The sequence below is a fragment of the Hipposideros armiger genome, unplaced genomic scaffold, assembly GCF_001890085.2.
Source record: "Hipposideros armiger isolate ML-2016 unplaced genomic scaffold, ASM189008v1 scaffold_405, whole genome shotgun sequence".
Taxonomy (NCBI): domain Eukaryota; kingdom Metazoa; phylum Chordata; class Mammalia; order Chiroptera; family Hipposideridae; genus Hipposideros; species Hipposideros armiger.
This window is the reverse complement of record NW_017731755.1, coordinates 1,333,227-1,340,288: the sequence shown is the minus strand read 5'-3', so window position 1 is coordinate 1,340,288 and position 7,062 is coordinate 1,333,227.

Below are 7,062 nucleotides of genomic sequence, written 5' to 3'. Positions count from 1 at the left end.
GTTGCAATGAACATCGGAGCACATATAGCTTTACGGATAAATGTTTTCAGAGTTTTGGGCTATATAACTAGGGGAGGAATTGCTGGATCATACGGTGATTCTATTCTTAATTTTTTGAGGAACCTCCACACTGTCTTCCATAGTGGCTGCACCAATCTGCATTCTCACCAACGGTAGATGAGGATTCCTTTTTCTCCACAGCCTCTCCAACTCTTGTTATTATTTGTCTTGTTGATGATAGCCATTCTAACTGGTGTGAGATGATATCTCATTGAGGTTTTCATTTGCATTTCTCTGATGATTAGTGATGTTGAGCATCTTTTCATATGTTTATTGGCCATATGTATGTCCTCTTTGGAGAAATGTCTATTCAGGTCCTCTGCCCATTTTTTAATTGGATTGTTTGTCTTTTTGTTGTTGAGTTGTATGAGTTCCTTATGTATTTTGAATATTAACCCTTTATTGGAGGTGTCATTTGCAAAAATCTTCCCCCATTCGTTTGGTTGCCTCTTTGTTTTGTTTATGGTTTCTTTTGCTGTGCAGAAGCTTTTTTTTTTTGTTTGGCTGAGCCATCCTGCCACCTATTGGCAGCTTAGCGGTAGCTCAGCTCAGGCTGGGACTCAAACCGCTGTTGCTCAGAGCTCAAACTCTTGAGTGAGCTCTTAACCAACTGAGCCACTCGGCCGGCCCTGTGCATAAGCTTTTTAGTTTGATATAATTCCATTCATTTATTTTAGCTTTGACTACCCTTGCCTTTGAGGTCAAATTCATAAACTCCTCTTTGAACCCAACGTCCATAAGTTTAGTACCTATGTTTTCTTCTATGCAGTTTATTGTTTCAGATCTTATGTTTAGGAGACAAAATTCTTAATATTATCTGATATCCTTGAACATAGTAAGAATAGTTATGTTAAGTGTATATTTTTATTATATTTTCTAATTTCTATTTTTCCTATTTCTATTAAATTTTGTTTTCCATTTCTATTAAAATGTATAGTTCTGAGATATGGAAGCTCTGTGGGTCTGTTATTATTGTTAATTGTTTCAGCTGATGTTTGTAAACATTATCTTGTCTCCTAAAAAACCTGGTTATTTTTCATTGCATGCTAGCCACTGTAAACCAAAATTGTTTGTTGCAATAATTTGTGATTCAGGTGCTAACAAGATGGTAAAGAATTACTGGGCCAAGATCCAGAAGATAAAACTGAGTCCAGCATTTGAGGCCCCTTTTTGCTAGCAGCACTTGCCTGTTTCTGAGGGAAGAGCTGAAAGGCTGAGTGACTCATGGTGACTCAAGATGCAGGGTCACCAGTCATCTCACAGTCCCAACATGTCCTGCAGTGCAATGCAGGGCATTGGAAGTACATGAGGAGGGCAAGAGAAACAAGATTTGAAAAATATGGAATAAGGGCCAGCCGAGTGGCTCAGTTGGTTAAGAGTCAGCTTAAGAGTGTGAGCTCTGAACAACAGGGCCACAGGTTTGATTCCCACATGGGCCAGTGGTGCCGCACCCGAGCTGAGCTGTCACTGAGCTGCCAACAGGTGGCAGGATGGCTCTGCTCGTGAGAGCACATGCTCCTAACAACAAGACTGCATGTTCAATGGTGGGCTATGCCTGCCTACAACTAAGACTGAACTAGACACCTTGAGCTGAGCTGCCACCCAGATGGCTCAATGGATAGAGCATGCACTCTAAACAACGAGGCTGCCAGGTTTGACTCCTGTATGGGATGATGGCTATGCCCACCTGAACACAGCACCTTGAACTTAGAGGCCACGAGCTGCCGATGGGCAGCCAGATGGCGACTGGCACTCTCCACAACTAAGATTGAAGAACAACAACTTGGCTGGCCCCCTTCCCCAATTCCCCAACACTGTTCCCCTCCTCCAATTCCCCAATTAAAAAAAATATATATGGAATAAGAAGTCAGTCTGGGGCCGGCTAAGTGGTGCGTTTGTTAGGAGTTGGCTTGGGACACCAACTCTGAGCAGCAGGGCCCTGGTTTGGATCTACAGTTAAGATGGTGAACAACAGCTCGACCTGGTGCTGGGCTGCCATGAGTCGCTGGTGATAGTGTAGGCTGCAGTGGGGCTGCAGTGGGGCTGGCCGGCAGTGGGCGTGAGCTTTCATGAGCAGCCATGAGCCACCATGAGCAGCCATCCAATGGCTGGCAAGTGACTGCCTCACCCGGGAAGAGCGTAATGATAATACCAACATGGGCCAGTGAAGCAACGTCCTCCATAACTAGACTGAAGAACAAAAGGACAGCAACTTGTCTGTTCCCCTTCCCTGATTCCCCAATGCTGTTCCCCTCCCCCAATTCCCCAATAAAATCTTTAAAAAAAAAAAAAAAGAAGCTAGTCTGTGGAAAGATTTTCCAAATATTACAGCTTACATAAGAAAGATAAAAGTTACCCAAAATTTGACAGCAACACTAAAATTTATATGATGATGTCAATAGTGAGATGCAAAACTGAAAGAAAATTTTCTAAACTATCCATAAGAAACAAATTTTGATTGATTGTGCTAGTGGAAAGACTCAATTATCTCATTGGTCTCTCTATAGAAATGATATTACAAATTTGGTATCATAGGAAAAGGCAATCAAAGAATGCTGCCAAAAATATAAGGAAAAACGAATTACAGAGGTGGGGTAGATAACTGAGTTATAAAGATGTTGTTTTTCTGGATTTTATGCTGTTTGTAATATTTCATAAGTTTTGAAAATTTGTAAAACATTGTGATTTCTTTTATCTTTTTCAATGATAAAAATTTTACATTTAATTTTGTATTTATTCTTTTTTGAAAGAGAACTTTAAAATTGTGTAAGATTGAGACCCCTCTCAATCTGGGTCTGTACCACTATAGATATTATGAAAGCTTCTTTCCATAGTCATTTGAGAAGAGATTTTTAGCTCTTGTCATGACACTTAAACTCCATGGATTTCAGTTTAGTCATCTGTAAAATAAAGGAATCGGCCTAAAACTTCTAAGGTCTATTGCAGTGCTTAAGGCAGTGGTCCTCTGATGGTGTGAATTGTAGAGGCAAGAGATTTAGCGGCTTTGCTCACTATGTGACTTTGTAAAATTGCATGCCTTCATTTGACAGCTGAGGGAAAAAATGACCCAGAACAAAAAAGGACACACACACAACATTAGAACTCCTGAAAGGAACAACAGAGAAGAACGGAAGGGGTGAGGACAAAACTGCAATGGCCAAGGTGTTCACCTCTCCAGGCAAGATCTCGGGACATCTCGGCAGGATCTGCAGGGAAGCTGGTCAAGGCTGGCTGTGCAGCTCTTAGCGCAGTGCCATTTCAGATGGATATAAAATGGTCAGCATTGAAAAAAATAGAAGAGAGAATTTATTTGGACAGATCTTTTAGAGTCTGGCATTCCCTCCCCCTGCTCCCCGCCATATCCAGAAGTTCAGAATTAATTATTTTTTCATTGAAATAGGTCTTTTAATTATTCAAATTAAGCTCTTTGACTAGAAACAATCAGACGAGAGGTTTTTTTTTGCGTGCGTGTGTGTGTGTGTGTGTGTGTGTGTGTGTTTAATGTGCTGCGATTAGAAAAATCACAGAATTTATCCCAAATTTTACCCAGTGTAAAGAGAGACCAACATAGCTAGTTTTCAGGAACAGTTATGAAAAAGAATAAAATTATTATATGGTTGCCATTAAGTTCCACTCTTTTCAGGTTTTCAAGACACTAGAAACAGAAATGTTATGTAAACTATACACTTAATTTCATAGATAAGTAAAATTTAGAAACATTTTGAGAGATTGATATTGGGTTGCCAAATCTTTATTTTCCCAAGTAAAAACATTTTTAAATCCCACCACCTAAAATCACAAACATTTCATAAAAGTAAGAAAAACTTTATACCAAGAATGTTTGAAAAGATATAATGATATATTATCAGAAAAAAACCCCAGTACTTGAAATTTAATAAGTTTAACTTTATTAATATAACCTCATTATTGTTTTCCCATAGATAAGGAAAGATTTAAAAACAGACCTGGTTATAGAAGCTTTGAATTAAATGCTTATTGAGGCATTGCTTTCATGTGACATTTCAAAAATCAGAAGAAAACAAAAAAAGGTCATATCGGTATTTCAAACCTATTTAAATTGACATGAACTACAAACTGAGGCCCAGAACTAGTCAAATCTCTTTGATTTTCTCACATAATAAATCAAAACATAAAATTCTAACATTGCTCCCTTAAGAACCCTCTTCCCAGAGCTGTCCATAAACTCCAAAAATGTACTGGGTCAGGAGGCAGAATCGGTGGTATAATGAATGGCAGCTGGAGAGAAAACCGTCAATCGCCATTCCAGTTGCTTCCACTGCCACATGGTGGTGCTGTTGAAGCTTGGTCTTGCACAGCAGACCAGGCCATGAGGGGCCCGTCAAGGCCACAGGGGTCTGCCAGGGAAGACAGACTTCTTCCTAGGTATTGCTTGCCATTGAATTCCACATTTGAGCCCCAAAAGTTGCAGCTCTTACAGATACATTCTTTCATTTCACATGAAGAGGCACTTCCCAGAATACCAGCCAGCCTAAGCCCAGTTCTAACAGCCAGCAGCTCACAGATATAAATCTGTCATCTGCTTCCTTTCCTCCATGTTGGCCACCTCAGAAGAGTTGGGGCAGATTTTCCTCAAAACCCTCTAAACACGGATACTCAGTGTATTCCCTTCCTAGATATCAGATCCCTTTGTGAAAGCTCTATGGATCCCAGTGTCCCCCTCACCTCCCATCGCACAGAAGACAATCTTAGTGATGGCGAGGTGATTCTCCACTGAGGCCTCTACTACACAAAAGCTGGCGTGTCTCTGACTAAAGAGAGAACACGAATTTAATCTCTGATCAGGCAACCCTCTGCCAAACATCCCCGTTACACCTTGTCATAGAACGGCAGTGGACTCTGGAAGAACTGTGAGTGGGCTGCTTGGCCCAGACCCTCCACAGAATACAGGATGTAAGAGATGCGGGGGTGCAGCCTGCAGTGATGGCCAATGACAAGCAGACAAGGGGACAGGGGCATAAAGGCCCAGCCTCTCTTCTGCTCGGGACAACCTGGAAGATCCCTCGTAGCCAGCCTCCCAGTCACCGAGGGGCAGGCTGAAGCCTCTGTGATATCTGCAACAGCCCGAACCCCCTTTCCAGCAGACCCACTCCCCTCTCTTTCAAAAAGGAGTTACTCTTAGAAGGACTCCCCGGTAAATGCTGCACATGCTAATCTCAGGCTGTTTCCAGAGATGCCATACTGCAACACTGGCCGTTTTCCCAAAGTTCTAGTCCTGCTGTTTGGATTCCTCAAGCTGGCAGCAAGGGTCATGAATAACTAACTTAGGATGGCAGCAGTTACTGCAAGGAACATGTGAGTGTGCAGTCAGAGGTGGACAGCCCAGCCACAGCCGCTGATTCAGGGCCTGTCCAGACTTCATAAATTGGCAGGAGAGCAGGGCAGCTTTGTACAGAAAGCTATCAAGCTACCTCATCTGTCCTGCTGTCCTCCTCGGACTTATTCTTAGTCAAGAGAGGGATCTGTCTACCCCGTTGGGCGTCATTCTGTATGGTGTGTCCCCACCCTGCACCCCTGAGCACGGTCCATGTGTAGTTACAGAATGTGAGCAGTCTTTCCGTCTGAAAACGGTCTGGTTTTGCATCTCTGATAAGCTCACTGCCTGAGCGACAACCACTCAACTGGGAAGAGGTCAGTAGGAGGCATCTTCTCAAAAAGGGATTGGATACCAGGCAAAACCAAGGACTTCCAGACTTACTTTTAGCCATCCAGAGACCCTCAGCAGGCAGTGTAGCATGGTGGTTTAAAACAGTGGCTTTTGAGGTGGTCCCTGGGAAGTCATTAGAAATGCAGATTCTCTGGCCTTGTCCCAGACCCATTGAATCAGAAACTTTGGGGGGTCTGGCACTCAGCATTTTCACAGGCCCTCCAGGGATGCTAACATTGGAGAACCACTGGTTTAGAGCAGAACTTGGTAACATTTTTCTGTAAAGAACCAGATAGTAAATATTTTAGGCTTTTGGGCCATGTGGTCTTTGTCACCACTGCTCAGCTCTGCCCTTGTAGTGTGAAGGCAGACATAGGCAGTACATAAAGGAATCAACGTGGCTGTGTTCTGATAAAACTGTATTTGTGGACACTTAAAATTGAATTTCATGTAATTTTCATGTGTCATCAACTCTCTTAATTTTGTCAACCACTGAGAAATGTGTGTGAGAGAGAGAGAGCATTGCAAGTGGAAAAGTGACAAGAATGGGAAACTGGCAATTCCTGTGCTAGAAGGCCAACATATCATCCTGAAATGACACTGCTGAGAGGGAAGATGAGGCAGAATGAATTGAAACAGTGTGAGGGTGGTCTCAGTTGGACGTGTCAGATGATGCAGACATGCAACCAGGGCTAAGTGCCAGGCAGGTGAGAAGACAGGGACACTCCTATGTTGGGGTTCTGGGCACCAGGTACCCTCACGCTGTCTTTACTGTGTTCCAGGGGGTGTCCTTCTTCCACTGTGATGTCCTTCCAGAGCCTAAGAAGCATGCTCCATGCACCTGATCTTTCCCTGTCATCTCATGTCACGATGTAAGCTTTTCCTCTGCTATGTTTCAGGCTTGTAACTGCATTCAGCTATGCTCTTCGGGAGGTAATAATCTCTGTCAATCACTTCCACCAAATAGATGAATGTTTCTGGCTGTACTTGATATCACATAATGAAACATGCTATAGGGAAAATGTGAAGTGTGTGCCTCTAGAAATTAAGAGTAAGAGAGAGAAAGGCATGAAATGGTCTTTCTGGTTCGACACTTACCTGTTTTCAAGAATAGAAAGTCCAATACAAAATGCAAAATTCAGATGCAAGCATTTTATCTGGATATTATCACTATTTATCATACTAACTCCATGAGGTAATTAATATTTGTATTATTCACAGGTGAATTAATAAGTCCCAGTGGGGCTGAATAGCTTTCCCAATGCCTCCCAACCGGGCAATAGAAAAGCAAAGTTAATAGTCTATTTGGCAAATGC